The sequence below is a fragment of the Ostrinia furnacalis genome, unplaced genomic scaffold (assembly GCF_004193835.3).
Source record: "Ostrinia furnacalis isolate ACB-3 unplaced genomic scaffold, ASM419383v2 OfSCF2422, whole genome shotgun sequence".
Taxonomy (NCBI): domain Eukaryota; kingdom Metazoa; phylum Arthropoda; class Insecta; order Lepidoptera; family Crambidae; genus Ostrinia; species Ostrinia furnacalis.
In genome coordinates this window covers 201,231-221,311 of record NW_021132661.1, presented here as the reverse complement: position 1 = coordinate 221,311, position 20,081 = coordinate 201,231, and the positions used below count along the sequence as shown (strand labels likewise).

At 38.8% G+C, this 20,081-nt stretch overlaps 1 protein-coding gene across 3 annotated transcripts in view; it reads left to right on the top strand.

The window, feature by feature from the left end:
* Window positions 1-20,081, top strand: part of dve (SATB1_N and homeodomain domain-containing protein dve) — a 93,130-nt gene that overhangs the window by 62,662 nt on the left and 10,387 nt on the right. The window lies entirely within an intron of this gene.

The following is a 20,081-nucleotide window of genomic DNA, read 5'->3' as shown; positions in this document are numbered from 1 at the left end:
AAGATTAATCACGCGCCGCGTAAATGCAAACATCTCATGTCCAGTTGCCGGTCGCATATTTCGCAACTCCGATTTGTTCCGTACTTTCGCTTAAGCCAGATTTCAATAGAGTATAATCTCGCCGTAATGAATCTCCAATCCGGATTAGCGAGGGGCCTATAATGGCTGACGACCGCGCACGACCGTGCGCTTTAGAAAAACTTTGATTAGTCGAGTGCATATCGGCTTTCGCAGGGCAGTTGTTTTATGCCGCCCTTTGTGCGTGCGACCCAGGATTTGAGTAGGTATTTTTTAAATAATCTTCTTGTTGTTGCCGACTCTACAATCTGAAAAGCGTGGGCAGTTGAGATTTAAGTATTTAAAAAACCAATATTTGGTCCCATTACTGTGGGAAGAGAAGCGAAAGGCCATGGGATCGAGTCCTGCCTGAAGCGCAGCGTCATTATATTATGTACATATTTATCTATTTTCATCTATACCCAACCATAGAACACTCACAACATAAATATTAAAGCACTTTAATTTAGTAGCACTTTAGCTCAGTTTAGCGAAGGATGTTGTTTATAATAAAAGTATTGCTAAAGTAAGAACCTCATTTAGATTCAAATGAAATTAACCTGTAGAAATATTATCGTATTATAAGAAAACATTAACTTACACTTACCATTTGATCCAAAAGCTGTAAGAAAATCCACATCACCTCTTAATTTAGACGTCTGATTCCATCCAATAAATTGTAAGGGCGACGCGACACTAGGCTAATCCCATTGGCGGGCATTAGGGCGGCTTTGTGCGGACAGATCGCGTTCGCAGCCGAAATTACCTAGCAATTGGTAGCCGAGCCGAATTGCCTGTGGGCTCAGCCTAAATCGGTTGCAGACACTTTTATTGCCCGGCGAAATCCCGCTGACCCGAGCTCCAGCCTCCGTTTTATCCCGGGCTCGTTTAATCCCGGATTTGACGTCGCTTAATCCCAACCCGTGTTGGATATCGCGTCGACACAGGCCTCGTCCGCACTCTTGACTATCCTTTCTATATTGATTCTATATATACCTCACCTTTGCCGAACTTTGCGCGTAAACAAAGCGTTCGAGCCTTTGAGGATTATCTCCGTAATACCATTCAGTGTCGTGACAATAATACATTTTTATTATGATAAAATAATTGAATCGAAAGTATCGAAACGAAGTAATCCATACTATTATTGTGACACGGGATTACGCGTCGCGAAACGCATCGCATTCGGATATTTGGGCTCAATGATATAAAATTGTATGCAAAAAATGAGGAGATTAATTTGTGTTTTCATTGGGTGGTGCGTAATGCGAAAAATTGAGCTCTCGGTAGCAAATGAAAATGATGGCGTCGTATTATTTTATTTCGTCGGATTGTCATACAGGGAATGCATTGTGATGTCTGGGTGCTTTATTGTATTTTTTGTTATGATTATAATATGTAATTAATACTTTGAGCTTTGTACAAATTAATTAAATCGTCCAGAGACAAAGCACGTTGTCTGTGTTTGTTTAAAATAAGTTTTGTTTCTTGATTTCATGTGAGTGTAATTCTACCAAAAATCTGGGTAAATGTTACAACTACACAAGGCACAAATGTCAAAGTGTCAAGCTTGATATGCCGGAAATCGACTCTCCGTAAAGTTGTCACGAGGTAGGTAAATTAAATGTCCATCTAAATACTCCACCAAACATAGTCAAAATTAGAATTGAATTCTAATTCAAAACATTTTGTCTAACACAAGTAATTTAAATTAATGAAATTAATATGAGTATGATTAGAGGCCAACGTTGTACGGCCGAGTCTTTGAGTGCAATCACATATTTAATTCAGGTATTGAAACGTTCTAATGGGAACATTTGAAAGAGTATATACGAGTATACCCACACTCGCACCGCCGCGCATCGGATTTGGCAAAATACGTAATTACGCTCGCGTTTAGAAGCCAAAATTATATTTGATGGCAAAGTGAATAGTCGCCTATTTCCCATTTTAATGAGGATTATAGTTTCTAGTGCATTTAGAGCTCTTCGCGCGGTAAAATTAATTAGTAAATCGGCTGCGCTCTGTATGAATCATTTCAAAGACTATTTAATGTTTGCACAATTCGAGTTTGCACATTCGATTAATGTGTGCTATCTCGTACTCGTTTGCGTAACATTGTATGGGGCCTTTGATGTGTTTTATTTATTTTTAATTAAATATCAAGCTCAAGAGAGCTGAGTCACAAGTATTTTTGCAACTATTCAATATTGATAAGTAAGAGGAGTTATAAAAAGCAAAGTTTATTTAGGGATCCAGGCATGATAATATAAGATTTTAGTATTTTTGGTTCTAATTTGAGATTGATGAAATTACTGGAAAGATTTACGATAGGCAGCAGCTTCTGTTCCTAAGTTGCACGAAATAAAATCGTCGCTGCATTTAGCTAACAGACCATTAGTACCTATATTTGACGTAACACCAACACCGCAGCTTACTAATGTTCGCTAATTTCTAACACGCAAATTGCGCGCGAACTGATCTCCAATAAAATGCGCGAGCACCATAATGACCCCACAACTAAACATTAGAACAGCAGCCGATAATGCCGCTAAGTCCGCTTGGTGCTTAATTAGTCGCGCGCGTTGGCTAAGGCTGGTTGCATAGTGGCTCTTATGCTTACTCTAGCAAGCGAAGCTTTTGGTGTTTTGTTTTACTACTACATACGTTGCCGCGTTGTCACTAATAGTTTTGAGTTGCGTATACTGTCCGCACTGATGGTAAGCGTGATTGTGAAACCAGCCTTATTCCGCGGTCATGTGGAGCTTGCAACTACGTTTGGAACTGGTTTCGTGTGCAATATGAGGTCTTGTAAAGAGGTACGAGGAGTACTTATTAAAAGTAGAAAAAGTATCTAGTCGTCGCGCGTACTTTAATCCATACTACGTCGTAGAGACAGTTTTCAGTAAGATTTTCGCAAGCAAATACTATGACGAATATTTAAAAAAAAACACAGTTGCGTTACAGTTCCCCCTGAGCAAACCTTGAAAAACAACACATGAAAAATGACTTTCCTGATAATTTTCCTGCGTGACAAATAACTTAATAAGGATTTTGTCATACGTTTGATCCTCTCCCGTGCACACGCTGGAGCGCTCTGCGTTAGTGTGAACACAGCCTAACGCTTTTAACTTTTCAAATGCGCTCATTCAGTGCAGTATCATTTGGATTCGACAGTCCGATTGATTGTGGAGTATTACCGATTTTAGGGATTAACTCCGTTTTAGGTTAGAAACTGGTTTTATTACAAAGTCTACTATCAGGATTAATTTTGTAAAAGTATGGTAGCTGAACAAAATATTTTTATGACCTGAAGAACTTTGATTATTACATACTTTAGCTGAACAATGAATGTTCACTTAATTTTTTCATGAACCTGAAAAATATCACTTGACGAAACAATATTGTTTGTCACAATTTTAGTGTTCTCTGGAATTCTCTAAAAGACAAATTTTGTTACATCCAATAATTTTCAGAGCTCATTTTAACAGAAATAATTACTTTCAGCCGACCGTATAAAATGTACAAATCAATCCGTTGCAACAGTAATAGTAATCCGCGATTTTTTAATGCGTTGTTTACTAATCGCGGCTTAACGGGAGTTTAATAAAAACGCTCGTATGCGAGCTTAATTAGAGCCGGGCTTATGTAGGATTTGTACTAATGTGATTTTAAAATGGATATACACAGTGCCGTATTATCCATAAGGCACTTTAGGCCAGTGCCTAGGGGCCCACTATGGCCAGGGGCCCACTATGACCAGGGGCCCAGCACTCCCGATAAAAAAATGTAAAAAAAAATTATAAATGTTACAGATTATTTTTATGCAACAAAACTCAAACCACCTCAAAACGTCGTCTTATTTTGGTTTACACATTCAATCGTCATATTTCGATATTGTGGAACCTAATTAATTTTCGTGACGTTGGCATTACTGCTTTGGTTTACATGACAGGTCGACGGTCGACGCCCTTCAGAGGCTAAAAAGCCTCACTGTGGAGGCTAGGGAGAGGGCTGAGGGTGTGTTGACTGTATCATCCGATATAGCCAACGCTTTCAATACCATCCCTCATCCCACCATACTCTAGGCACTTCAACATCACTGAGTGCCTCAGTACCTTTGAGCGCTGCTGGCCGATTACTTATGGGACCGCGAAGTCCTGTATGTTAACAGAGACGGCCAGCTCAAACGGCGCGGCGTAGCCAGCGGGATTCCGCAAGGTTCGGTGCTCGGTCCACTCTTGTGAAACCTAGGCTTCAACTGGCTCCTCCGGGGCGTCCTTCTCGCGGGCATGAGTGTCACATGCTATGCGGATGACACTCTGGTCACTCCCCGAGGAAGACATTTGGGGCCGAGGCTCGGCTGGCGTCGGCGGGCGGCACATTAGTCGCTCGCAGAATACGACGCCTCGGCCTGAAAGTCGCGCTGGAGTAGACTGAGGCCCTCTTCTTTCCGGGGCCAGCGCGACCCTCCCGACGCGTTGAGGACGTTAGGATTGACGTCAAAGGCCAAATGAAATATCTGGACCTCACACTTCACGGGAGGTGGCATTTTAGCCCGCACTTCAACGGGCTAGCGCCACGCCTCCTCAAGGCAGCCAGCGCACTGAGTTGGCTCCTCCCGAATTAGGGAGTGCCACAAACAAGGTGTCGTCGACTTTATGCCGGCGTTCTGAGGAGCATGGCGCTGTATGGCGCCCCAGTCTGGGCGGACGCACTCAACAAGAGGGAGAATGCTGCCCTTCTGCGCAGACCCCAGCGGGCCATAGCGCAAAGGGTCGCAAGGACCTTCCGCACGGTAGGGCACGCTGCGGCGTGCGTCCTCACTGGTACTCCTCCTTGGGAGCTAGAAGCTGGGGTCTTGTCCATTGCTCCGCAGACGGAGAAGGGACCGGAGAAGGCGGTTGTACGACCGTTCTACTCTGCCCCCAGGTGGCGGCCAGCAGGCCGGGGGTGCGGGGGCACCCTTGTCACCTTCGTCTGACGGGAACGGCTTGGCGTTTCGGGCATTCCCGTCGGACCCCCACAAGGGGGACGTGTAGGGTCCGCCGTTTAGGTGAGCTATCGCTGTAGCGTGGTGTCGCGGAAGCCTAAGGCTACGGCCGGATACTCGCGACACCCCCACTCGGGCTACGACGGAACGCCGCGGTTTTAGTAGGTATACCCCGTCCTTTTCCCTTATTAGGGCGCCGGGAGTCCCACACACCACCCTGTCCCCCGGNGGTGATCCTGGCTGGCACGCCAGACTGCGGCCAAGGACGAGATGAGCAGGCGAAAACGCGAAATTTTGGAGTCGGTTGTGCGTACTTGGCAGACCAGGTGGAAGGGAGAGACGAAGGGTCGGGAGCTCAATCAGTTTTTCCCCGACGTGACTGGGAGACTCAGCATGCGCTGGGTCGAACCAGATTATGTGACTTCTCAGGTTCTTACGGGGCACGGCTGCTTTAACAAGCGGCTGTGAGGCTGTGAAACATGGGGTTAAGGGACAGTGCGAGCTGCGATTGCGGTGAGCTCGAGGAGGACCGTCACCACATACTGTGGGATTGTCCCCTATATAGGGACATACGCGAGGAGCTGCTGCAGGGAGTCGTGCTGGAGACGCACGGCCCCGCTTGGTACCCCGATCTTGTTGCGTTAGAGGCGAACTTCAAACGGCTCAAGGCGTTTGCGTACAAGTGGCATGCGAGGAGGACAGCACCGAACAGTTCGGCGCCATAGGGTGCCACCCGTTGTTGTGATAGTCGCAGCCCCAGAACGGGGAGAGTAGCGCATAGGGACAAGGAAATAGATCAAAGAATTTGTAGGGAGTCAAGCGTTGCGCGCGGCAGAGTGCAACCTGCTACGGCAGACGCAGTTCCGCGCGCATCTCCCGCGATTCGGCCAGTTATAACCGCAAGGTTGGCATGGCCATGGGTGGTGGTGGGTGTCCCCCGGCAGTGGTGACGGTGCGCAAAGCATTTCCTCCGCGACAAAAAAAAGGGGGGCCCAAAACGAGCTGTGCCTAGGGGCCCCGAGATGGTTAATCCGGCCCTGGATATACACTTTTGTAACAAAAACAAGGCAATAATAAATTATTAATGTTCTTGTTATTTCTGTGTGTTGTGAAAGAGTGAGTCAGTAATGTTTCTAAATGTGTCGGATAAGTAATCATATTTGAACATTTCATTTCTTTCTTCTTGATTTCATATTCATAACAGGTTCAATTTTAAGGCTTCATGTTAAGTATTTTTTTTCAATTCTGACTTATTTGGATGGGGTATTAATATTATTGTAAATTAGGGTTTTCTTCCAATATTGATTACATCTCAACATAGAAACAAATACTTAGGTAGGTTATACTACATAGTTTATTTTTTAGGATTAGTGTATAGTATATTTTTTTAGACCTGCCGCAGAATACCTTAGACTCTGCATACTTAGATTAGATAAAGTTTCGTATTTTTTATCCCACCTAATGAAAAATTTTGTGTAAGTTGTAATTTTTTTGGAAAATCATACTTTTATCAACTAGGATAAAGACTATAAAGATGTCACTGTGTAGCTTGATCTACCATCTGTACCTATTAAGGGCCACTTCTCATTGTAATGTGAGAGGAAAGTTACACGCGAAATTGTTTCTAATCCAATACAGAGAGAGCAGGCTTCCCACTCAATTGAGTTTTAAACTAGGCCCGATTAAAGCTCAGCGCTCACTGCCAACTTTTTAGGGAGGCTTCGACTGTTTTAGTATGTGAAACCTAATTAAATGATACACAAAGTCTGTGAAAAGCATTGGGGATAAGTTCTGGGACAGTTATTTGCGACATTATAATTTGTTAAAAAGTATTTTTTGATTAATTTTGTTTGAGTTAAGCGGCTGTCTAGTTCACTGGAGTCTTAGTCACTGGCAGCCGGTTTAGATCTATTTGGCAATTTTGCTCTCAGTATTTTAAGTACCTATCTATTGGAGGTGGCATGTCTTATTTCATGGGCCTAAGATATATTTGTTTAATAATCTCCATATTCCACTGGCTACGAACTATTCGTAGCACTACTGTTTCTACCGCGTACTATTCGTAGCACTACTGTTTCTAACGCGTACTATTCGTAGCGCGGCTGTGTTTCTTACGGCAAAGCTGGCCTAATCCACCGGATCCATCGGCGCCGCAAGACGCTTGTTGCTCGCTCGTGGGGCTTCCTAGTACAGGATGACGGGAAAAAACGGATAGTGTGGATATAGTTGTGAGAATGCAGAATATATTCAGTGTATTTGTAACTTCATATTTAACACAAAAACGTACGGAAGTTATAAGTGTTTGTTGAGACTACTATACAATTTTAAGCAGTCATTGAAATAAATATATTTAGTAGATTGGAAAATTTGTTTAAGAATTGTATTTTTATTGTATCGTATTGAAATATTTTATGAAAAGCTATTTTGTTTTTGTAAAATGAAAAAGATATTTTGAACTAACTTTTTAGCTACAAAAATGATGTTTCCTGCTTTGGTAATGAACAGGAACGTTTAAAAGATATTTAATAAGTTAAAAGACGATGAATAGATATTAGATAGACTTATTCAAATAATATGTATATGAGCTTCACAATCCCAAGACGTCACAGCCCAAAATGTACAGGCAAGCCCAACATCCCCTGTCCCGAACTAAGACGTCCGTCAACTTCGAACGGTCCGGCCGTAATCTGAGCAGGATTTAGTTAACCGCCGACCAGCGGACGCACAACGCTGCAGATTAATTATTTATAGCCCCACCCTCCCCCTTAGTCCAGACGCCACGACTGCTCTCCCATGCAAACTACTCGTCTTAATACAAAATTACGCCAACTTAAATATTAACAAATCGCAACTACGGCGAACGTGTTAAGGTCGCTTTTGCTCTGCGTGAATAATTTAACGCTCCTTTGTCTTCATTGTCCAGAAGATCTGGGGCTTGTGATGACCACCTTGTCATGGACGGGCTTTGCGCTAAACCTCTACTGCATCTTTGCCGCTAAATCGCTTAAGTCCACCCGCTTGGCTACCGAATAATGAATCTATAAATTATTTAAGTGAATAGTTTTGTGATGGTATCGAATATTCGCCGACCGTTTCAAAGCCAGGATTAGGGAATCGGCATACAGATATTTTAATAACAAAGAACCTGCTGTAATGAAAAGCGCAGTGACATTTCATTTGTATTGAACAAACCTGATGCAGGTACGTTTCTATTTGTGTAATACCAACATTATGATACGTAACATTACCTTCAGAAATCACAAACTGGCTTGTAAACATGTAAATATTTCAATGTATTTAAATATACATTCTAACGGACATTGCTAGAAATATATCTTAAGGTGATTAGCACAAATCTTGGCAACCGTATAAGCATAAGCAGGCTCGGTCTTCCCTAACAATACGTATCGAGTTATGCGTACACGTCGCCTTAATCCTTAAGGCGTAGCAAAGCACGTAATATGTAGAAACCTTCTTAACCTAACAGGATTATCGGTGGAGGCGAGCATTTCAGGGCCGGATCACACCTCTCCTTCGACTAACGCAGATTTTATTACATAAACGAGATTAATAAACATTACCGAAATGGGGTCGGAATTGAGTTTAGCCTGACATTATACTCGTATTTGTTTTGTCAGCGCGAATTCGTAACATAATAGAAACACAATCCTTTTGAATTAGATAAGTGTGTTAAATCACTTGTTTTTCGCTGTGATCATTTTAATTCGTAAGTTATTAATGTTAATAATAAATTGTGGTAGAGTCGTAGCAGCGTCGTAGCAAAATGCTACGAACGAACTTGGATAGTAAAATCACTGTAGCAGCAAGACTAACAGATATTGAAATGCTGAGGGTGATGCAAAAGTATTATTGTTTACTGATTAATTGTTAATACATACTAAAGAACTATTAAAGATGTTTAAGAACGTGTGGGTTAAATCTTACAACTTGATATTGCATCTTTATTTTTGTAAGTGGCACTTCAATAATATGATATCTAGCTGTTCTCACGATCCCGATGAAAAGCTTAAAAGATATCGTGGTTTACAAACAAATCTTAACTTCACTTCTTAAACAATGCATTTGATACTATCCCACTTGACGTTGACAGTTGCTGTGTAACCCCCAATTAGATAGCAGTCAAACCGTAGCACGTGCGAGAACTCCGAATAATATTCGATGTCAATTAAAACGACAAACGGGGGCGCCTCAAAAAGGCCATTTATTAAACACAATCACCGCCTCTGGCGAAAACTGACAAACGAGAGATAGGGGCGTCTAAACCTCGCTTTTGACTTCTTTGACGTCGATAAGCGTAGCACATTGTCGATCCGCCACAATGGTTCGTTTTGCAAGTTTTCACTCTGTAAGTAGGTAAATGTGTTAACGATTGACGGGGGCACAAAAGGCGCGGCACATTCATACCGAGTTGCCGCAACGAGGGCTAAGATAATGATGTTTCCTACAGACATCCCTTTGAGTGTCGTATGAATTAATTACAAGCGCGTTTATTAAGATACAAATCGGTTCGTCTCGTGTACGTTTCGAATGTAACTAAGTTGTTTTGAATGGGGCGGGTTTCAGGCTTTCGTTCTACTTGAATATGAGTTTTTCTTTGCGTATGTGACAGTTTTGGTATGTAGGTATATTAGATGTAATAAAAACGTTGAAATAAAATATTTTCACCTGGAACTTGATGAAATAAAATGAAGTTTCTTATTTACTTGTATATGTTGACAACTGAGATCGCAAACCATTTGTTAAAGTTTGTAAATCGCTATAATCGGTGGTTTCTTAAAGCTATGTAAAGAAATTAAGTTTTAGGTATTCATTGCGTGTTTACTGCACTATATCTTTAAGACCTGATCAAGTGATCATCCCAAATACGTGTTTCTTTTACACTTACGTGTTTCTTTTACACTAAAACGTCTACTTTTATCAAAAAAATGGCTGTGACATACGGACGGACAGACAGACATGACGAATCTATAAGGGTTCCNTTCGTCCTAATAAATAAGTAGGTTATTAGTAATTATTTTTCTACTTTTTAATGTAGGTTTTTTGGAGTCGGTTTTATTTTTTTTTATAAAATTTTTTAGACTACAATTCTATGTTTTATGGTACAGCGAGCGACTGATACCGCCTATTTTTTAGATCATTTTTTTTTTATAAATTCACAGCCATTATAATAATATTTTTTTATATTGGAAAAAATCAGTGTCGTTAGCGCGTATTTGAGGTCTAATTGTCGATATCTTTTCTACGAGAAACTCATTTTAAGTGAAAAAGATAATATTAAANTATCAAAAAAATGGCTGTGACATACGGACGGACAGACAGACATGACGAATCTATAAGGGTTCCGTTTTTTGCCAATTGGCTACGGAACCCTAAAAACCAATCAAATCTACATTCACAAATATCGGTCAAGGGCTCCCCACGAAATACGAAATATTTGATCCAACTATTGGCCAAGCTCGCCAAACAGTCGGCCAACGTTGGGGGAGAGACGTCTTCATTAAACCACGAACGCCCCTGACAGTACGCCTTGACAATAATTGCCGGCGTTATCTGAACCGCATTGTTCAATTGATATTAGCGACGGGTTACGGAATAGTGGAGATTAACATCTATTTTCACTTAATTAAATTTAGTTACTGTTACATTTTGTGTTTTCGATGTTTCGGCTACATTTTTTTCGTATTGGAATAAAAGAATGCAATAGTGACTCGAGTTTCTCAGCACCTGGTCCATTTATTGTCCCGTATCAGTAGTAGGGTTAATACTAGGACGTGTAAAAGTGCTTTTTAAAAGTCTACTTGCAAAAATATAATGAGTTTTATAATTTGCTTGTACTTACGAGAAGAAAAATCTCAATAAAAATAAGTACTAATGTAACTCTTATAAAAATTTCGCGTTGAGACCCGTGTTTCTCTATTTTAATTAAGAAAATTCTCATCTATATATATAAAAATGAAACCCGTTTCGCGTTGTCACGGCATCACGTGTGAACGGCTGAACCGATTTCGATAATTCTTTTTTTTTTATGTTTGTGGAAGTCCAAGGATGGTTCTTACGGAAAAAAATATTAAGAAAATCTCTACGCTAAGGCGGTACGAAGTTCGCCGGGTCAGCTAGTTTAATATATTTTATAGTTAAGCACGATTGTTTTCTAATATGCCTCTTTGACTAGAGTAGCATTTCATATCGTACTTACTCGAAGTATCGTGAAAATTCTACAAGTGGTGTGATGAATTTTCGTTGCCTTTCTTTGGCCAAAATAAAACACCGCGGACTGGAATATATCAGAAATACTATACAGGTGTACTAACTTAGCGACCGTTAAATCCGTGCACTAAACTAGGACATAATAAAAGCCAGGGCTTAGGAGTAAGCCAGTACGCAGTCTAGGTGTCACGTTACCTTCCTAGACGGTCAGTCGATACGCTTGGTTAACAACAGTACCTCTAGTAGGAAAAACTTTCGAGTTCGTTTCGTTGCGTATTCAAAGTGTCATCGAAAAATTTTGTATGAAAAATTAAACAGCGCCCCCTATATTATAGCCGCCCTAGGGGGCGCTGTTTAATTTTTCATTCGATTTCAAACGAACTCGAAAGTTTTTCCTACTAGAGGTACAGAACTAAAGGCTGGGTTGCGCCATCTTACTTTAATTTTGACAAACGTCAAAAATCTTTAAAACCCTATACAAAAAACGCCGGTTATTATTACAGTTACGGTCAAAGTTAGGTGGTGCAACTCAGCCTTAGAATGTACTGGAGAATCCAGAACTTAACGTAAGGTTCAATTAGCGAAAAACATATATTGATACTTTATTGCAGACACAAAACAGGAAAGGAACAAAAAACAATAGAGACGCTACTATTAGTTATTTAACAAGTGCTAATTTAAGATTGATAGCCAGCAATTAACTTTATCTATATGTAATTGTCAGCGTTTATAACATGAGCAACTCCTTATTAACTAAGCATGTAGGTAATCATGGACATGCGATATTTAAAAGGAAAATCGTGAAAAACTAACCCCGTTGTTTATAAAGATTGCTTAACCGAACCGGTGATTAGTTAAACAGTTTTTTGTTTCCTTCAAAATAAGTAATTATACACGAGTCGAACTATGGTTTACCTATAAAACAAATAAACTTTTTTAATCGTTTGCTGATAAACGAACAATGCTTTGGAAGTATAAAGTATCTATCACTTTATACATTTTAAAATAAAAAAATGTGTATTTTCATTTGAATCCAAAGCTAGAATCTAGATAGAACTCAGTTCAGACTCCGTTTAACACCTTACCTTTAGCGGTAATCCTTTTACACGGCCCGGGGCAACAAAGTTTTGCCAGACGGCATAGGGCAGTCCAGTTTACCGGCCACCGGACTAGCGAACTGTTTAGATAAACGACTTTATATTTAGTATTAGAAAGGTCATTTAAATAAGTAAAGTAAAGAGATCGCAGTATTAAATCTCATAGTATAAGGCTGAGTTTCACCACCTACTAACTTTGACCGTAACTATAACGTCAACCGGTGGTGTTTGTCTGGAGTTTGACAGACTTTTGACGTTTGTTAAAGTTAAAGTAAGATGGTGCAATCCAGCCCTAATCTCGCAATAATAGTAAACTATTTGCCTTCAGTCGTTTGGAACACGTTATGACACAAAATACTTAATCTTTTTAGTAGACAAAAAATGCCTTTCCAACATTAAAATGTAGTTTAAAGTTATTTGAATTTCTGTCGTCAATAGGTCTGTATGTCAATATGACCTGCCAAATATAGATATTAGAATAATGCTGAGCTTCAGTTTTAATTCTTAGGAACGAAGTATCTACAAGTAGTAGGTTTAAGCGTCTCACGTTACACGCAGACTTATAAGAATTAGTGAGTAGATTGCACTTATTCGAACCGAACACGTGAGTTAGCATATTATTAATATTGATTCTCAAGAAAAACTTATTTTTAATGAGCGCGGTCTTAACTAATTTCGATTCGCCAAGACTTGATTAATCATCAAGTCGGCAATATCACATCAAAAATTTCCTAATGAATAAATGAATTGATCACCAAACCGTGGTTTTTTAAAACCGGCAAAAATGTTAATGATACCGCAGCTAACACTTACGTATGTAAGTGCCATCTAATGATATGGTGCAATCAACTCGCTCGACTGACATGCAGAATCATCATTGGAGTGATGAATCTTTAAATCTTCTTCAGCCGATAAAACTGGAAGTGGAGTCGTTATTTTGATGCAGACTTCATACCATTACTACCTACACCGTTTTCAACTTTTATTTTTTAGACTAGACAATTGTTGCATGTTACAGCGAGCGACTGATAAAATCTATTTTTATTTTAGTTCTTTTTTTACATTTACAGCCATATTAATAATATTTTTTATAATGACGAAATCATTGTCGTTATCGCGTTTTTTAGGTCTTTTTTTAGGTTTAATTTTAAGGTCTAACTGTCGCTATCTTTTATACGAGACTGAATTTTGAGTGAAAAAGATAATATTAAATCTTAAACTTAGAATAGCGTGGCGTGGTAGAGTCCAAACCATTCTCGTTCGCGGCGTTTTCAATAAAACTCTTGATTGTTCCTGATAATAGACATAATAATATAATTATTATGTAGTGGGCATGCCGTCGCGACATGTATTTATCGGGTTTCAGCATCCGTCCGCGGTCACGCCATGACTTATCCGATCTAAATAGATCATCGCTCACGAATAGCGCGCACACGCGAATCCAATAGCCCTGTGATTTATACAATGACAGTTAAGTATAGGTATAAAATAAAGTAGGTAACGATACGGCTTCATGTATTCAAAACTGATGATACAGTTCGATTTTTTCTGTTTTGACGTGCGGCGGGACTCCTTGGCCCCGTGACACTGGCCACCAAGACATTGTGTACATATTTTTTTCATTCAACCAATTTGTTTTTGTAGTTGGATTCTTTACACTGTGTACTTATTTTTTTCATTTTTTGAATTTTTTTACTTTTTTCTGTAGTTCAATTCTTTCTGTGCTGCTATTTTCTCAATGTTGCGGCCGCGCACACTGGCCACCAAGAAATTATTTCATTCCATTCTTTTTTTATTCAAACTATTTCGTTATTCTTTTGTTTTCTTTCCTATCTCAACTTTCGATTTTTCATGCAATATTTTCTGCGAATCGAATTAACATTCGCGTTTACTATCATATCGAGTAATTATTTAAACGATTCCACGAAGCACATACTACCAAATAACTGCATATGATATTGACAAATAGTCAACGTTTTGACTACTTGTCAATATCGTATACTAGCTGACCCGGCGAACTTTGTTCCGCCTTAATGGCAATAAATAAGCAGACTTTTTTTTTAATTTCGAACGGGATAAAAAGTATCCTATCGTCCATTTGCGACGACAACGTGACATCTTCTGTGTTAATCTAATTGAAGATGTCACACCGTCGTCGCAAATGGACGCTATGTCCTTCTCCTGGCTCTAAACTACCTCCCTGACAATTTTCAGCTAAATCGGTTCAGCCGTTCTTGAGTTATAAGTGGTGTAACTAACACGACTTTCTTTTATATATACAGGGTGTTAGGTAAATGGGTATATGAGCCGACACTAGCCCATGTTAACATGGGCATATAAATGGTATGGTGAAGTCAGAAAATTGATATCTTCATTTTAATTATTTTAATTTTCATATAAATCGGATTTTATAAAATTTATTTTGTATGAAAAAAAAAATGACGATATCAAATTTCGTCGGCTCATATACCCATTTACCTAACACCCTGTATAGATTTACGTTTTTGTGATATCATGTCATCAATACTACAAATTAGGTACGTAGGTATTGATATATTTCACTAATAGTTAAATGTGTTGATTTTTAAAAGAACATAGTTGCAAAAAGTTGTATTTAAAACATACATTATTTACATTAGAAACTCAAAAACCAAATTTCAAAACTTTCACATAGAGCCTAAAATTTAAACCGTATGTCTTCAACATTAAAATACCTTTTAAAAGTAGATTAAACACATCAGCACTTTAAATCACCTAAACAAGTTGGAGCTTATACATAACCCAATTAAGCTCTGTCTATTCTTGCGCGGCTTTGGATGAGACTTTTAGAATGCTCATGCAAACTCCGCGCTAAGTACATACGTCTCTCACAGTTCATTGTTAATACCCGCCCGCCTAATGCAACACGCTACTGGATGTGCCAAAAGCTTAACGAGATGAAAATAAAAGAAAATCAAGGAAATATAACGTGGAGAAAACATTGACTTCAACACCATACACCCTTTTTGATTCCGCAAATTGAACCCCACATCAAAACAAAATACGACTCTTGATGTACTGAAACGAGCCGATACTGAAAGAAAATATCAATAGCTTCCTACTATAAATATTCCGTGTTATTTTACCATATTGAACCATACGAGATTATCTTTTAAGACTCGCAAGGCATTATTATGTAGGCCGGATAGATACAATCAAAATACTGCCTACAACAGAGGTGTGAATTGCAAAGAGCTTGATATTCTATTTCTAAAGTTCGCACCTGATAGATACCGCTAATGTAGGCGTCATCGGCTCTGCGGATCGAGTGAGCTACCTCTAAATAAAACAAGAAACTAAACTGCTATTAATATGCTCGCTCGAATAATCTCCTTGTCGTATCTAGTCTCTCTACACACGACATTAGGGCGGGGGCGCACGTAAGCCCGCCGAAAGGCGGTGAATTTGATTCTGAACATATCTGTTTAAGCCCGCGTCCGAGTTTGCACGTCACTATCTGCCGTGAATCGGTTGTTGTGCTCCTAGCTTTAAAGTGATTTTCTTGGTTAGTCTTTTGTTTAAATGCGATATAAGTTTGCAGTAGACGCTAGGAAAAAAGTTATAGAGTACAATATGACTCTACATCATTTACAACCCTCATCATCATCATCATCATTTCAGCCATAGGACGTCCACTGCTGAACATAAGCCTCCCATAATGATTTCTATGTTGATTTACGACCCTAAAATTTGATAAATACTCGTAGGTAGGTACTTTTACAAACTAAAGTTACAAGTTTTTCATCAAATCTGATTACAAAAAAATAATGAGCTTTAAGAGTGATGGTAAACTTTAGTGCAACTTTTAATGTATTATTATTTAAGTACCTAAAGTTCGTATCAAATTATAAATTAATGTAATTAAGTAAACCTCAAAACAAAAATCTAAATTCAAGTTGTCTAATCACACTCATGTCCTAGACCGTAGGTACTTCGAATCTTATGTGCTTATAGGTACCTACTTCGAATGCGGATCTTATCTTTACCTAAAAAAAAACAAAACAAATCGAATCGGAGGGCAGAAGACGGAGACTTAGCCGATCCGAGCCACTCGAAAGAGTTGAACAAACGCCGTCAAGGAGCCTGCCAGTGCAGGGAATTAAAACTTTAGACTAACAGGAATTAAGCCGGCAAGGGAAGTCTTGGCATAGGGACAGCCGACAATGTACCTCTGTTGATACTGGGGTTTTCTTCCCCCGATTATCGATATTACTTGTTGTATTATGTTTTTAATTAGGAATAATGTTTGATGGTTTCAAAATGAAAATTGAGACTTCTTATTCGATTATTTTTAAAGCGACTCATGAGACCCTATCTCATTAGAAGACTAGGTACCTATAAGTCGAACTCTAAGAAGTAAAAAAAATATATTTTGAGTAAGTTTTTTTCAATAATATTAGGTAATAGCTTCTTTAATAAGTTATTACAAAGTTAAAGATCTGCAACAAAAGTAAAAGCTGTCTAAATCAACTTTTATGCAAAATTACTAATTATCTCATACTTTATTAGTGAAATTGAAAATTTTCAGCATTTTATACGTACCTACATCTTCTAAGAACCCAAATGCATTTTNTGCATTTCTAAACTCTTTCCATACAACTTAAGATCGGCTTAGCCCGTCTTCGCTCGTGTACTGTCTAATTGCTGTTTTATGTTGTGCACTCATGAACGCAACTTAACTCCAATTTACGTCAGAAGATTAGCTGAGAGGGGAAACAGTTTGGTACTTATTAGTTTAGGTTTGAAGATCAAAATTGTGGTAGCGATCGGAATAGATAGGTAGTTCTGATTGGTAGTTTTATATGAAAAAGTCTTTATAATCTAGGAGCTTTAAAAGTATCAAAAATATTGAATATACTCGTAGGTAGCCACGTCTTTGTTACTTTTTACCTCAAATTATAATGAGGCATGTTCTCGTCAATAAATCAGTAAGTACCTTACATGATGTCAACTCTGGAAACACACGGAATACAATCATTTTTCAATCCATTCTAAAACTAATTCCAATTTATTTAAATCACATTAAACATTATCATGACTCAGCGTTTATCTCAGTCGAGTGAATTTCCACAAAACGAACGCATCACGCCGATCCGCACAAAACTTTAATCCGTCAAATAAAAATGGAATAAAATAGCGAGGATTAACGAACAAACGACGCGCGTTTCGTAAATTCGCACACATGCGCAAGCGCAGGACTAACGCGATTTAATTTTATGCCGGATTTGCGATAAGAACAGAGATCTCTCGACGTGTGCACGCGCCGCCCGGTATGCGCTCAAGGCGAGAAGTTTGTACGGGGAAATTAATAAGCAAACCTGATAAGGCGAAGCGACCAGTGTTTAAACACTTGCCTCTAGGTAAATTCTAAAAAGGTGTTCTTACACCATCAATGGCCTGACTCCTACATAAAAATTCATTGTAATACAGGTAGATGTTATTTTTTATTCTATTTCTATATCGTGGTCGGTTAATAAATTGACGACATGTTAGGTATGCGGGGTTGCGAAATTATTTTTGTAAAATGTAATTTAAAGCACCATGAGATACTTTTCTTCATAATAACTACGAGTATACTAGTAGGTTAGTAATCAGATTTCAGAATCGTAACAAAACTCTAAAACAATGCTGAAATCTAGGTTCAAGAATAGATTTGAGCCTTAAATTGATTCAATTCTAATGGTTAGGCTAATCACAGGCTTGATCTGTACAAATTCTAGACCACCCTTGGACTTTGACAAATATTTCAAAGAAAATATACTATTCCAATAAATCCGAATTGATTCAACCATTCTCGAATTTAGCCCATAGCAAAACATAATGACATTTTTTTATTAAAATAACACAGACGAAAGATGCATTAGATCAACGTTGATTCTACTTGATTTCCATGAAGGAATTCATATTAATTTCATAATAAAATTAATGTAAAACGCAACCGGCTTCGAACGAGGACTGATTTATTCATCAACAACAGGGCGCCATTTATAATTTATCAGACGAGTTAACATAAATTATTGAGTTAACTATCCTATAATTTTGTAACCAAACTGAATGTAGGCGGCACTTTTTGTTTATGTGAAGCTTGAAGATCTCCCATGAAGATATCCACAATTCACTTAAATTCACCGATATAATAAAAGGACTTTGAATTGACAAGAAGAAGCATCGAATAGGCGGGCCATAGGGCACGTAAAACTGACAACAGTTCAGAAGAAAGTTCTCATATAGAGAGTGTATTAAGCTTCCATCAAGTGGACCTATCAGTCTACCTTTTTGAAATTCCCGGAAGCCACTGGATGCTGACGTCACAAACTCTATTTTTAAAGACTTTTATGGACTAACCTTTATCCTTGTTCTGCATTAAAAAAAGTCCTACAGTGGATGTCTATAGATTTTCAATAATGAAGATTAAAGTTTCAATTGCTAGTCTAACCGTTATAAGATCTCCAAACTATATTAATCGAAATACCTGGTCTAAACACACCAATATTAATATAACAGATAATTGGATAGTTCACCCTCAGGGGTACTAAACAAACTATAGTTTCGCAGTTTCATAACCGAGGGATTTAACTGACCAAAGGACGGGCGAGCCTGAGCCCCATAATCCGCGCTCCATGTTAAACCATAGGTGGTTACTGGCTAGGTGCTAACCCAAAGAACTTGCCCACGCAAACTATTGAAAGTTACTTAAACGATTACCGCTGGAATTTCAGGTGTTTTAATGTAAGCTGGCGGCCCCTGTAGGGATGCGATTGGTCGCAAGAACAACTGACTCCCTTTGCAAATATAACATTGTGTGTTGCTCCTGCTTGCAAGCAGATTTACATTTTAATTGAACTTGAAATAACTGTAAATGTAATATTTTTCTTGAATGAAATTGATTAAGTTATTCGCTTTCGACACTGCTAAAGATTTGCTTATCTTCGGTAATACTAATTACTTACTGAAATATTTTCTGGTTATTTTGTGGTCGCATCTTTGTGGCGCCTCACGCCGCTAATGCAACGCGACGCGACACACCCAGCGAGGGTATTATTAAGAGATTACTGTATGGCGAAATTTATAATTTCTCCGAACCGACTGTTTCGTTACCTGTATTTCGGTATTTCGGGATAGTATTATGTAAATTCAATAACAGTTGAGCCCAAAGATACCCTTTTGTTTTCAATTGGGAATCACTTTACGTTTTCAGGAATAACTATTGTTTAATTGGTTATAGCTTCTGCCATTAATATCTATTTCAGGCTAACTTTAAAGCTAATACATATGAAATTTCTGAAAATGTTATAATTTCTAATATCATTTGCTCATTACTTCATAAACAATGTTCTGATGTTGCGTAAAAAAATTACATCAAAATAAGGCACAATATTTCGTCTGACGGAGTAAATTTTTTGCCCTCTCAAAGGCTTGTGCCAAAGCAACTCAAAGTACAATAAAGCAGACGCACTTAGACGTTAAAAAAGTGCATTGAAGCAGCAAAAACTATTTAATATAGCGCTAAAGATTTCCAACAAAGAAAGTGCCTGAAAGTACCGACAAAGCGATTTTCTGCGCCCAAGACATGCAGCGGGGATTAATTATTACTTTAACATTTCTCTCCGTTTTTTGCCGCCGAGTCAAAAGCAATGTTCGGTCGCCTGAAAAGTTGCTAAATAATT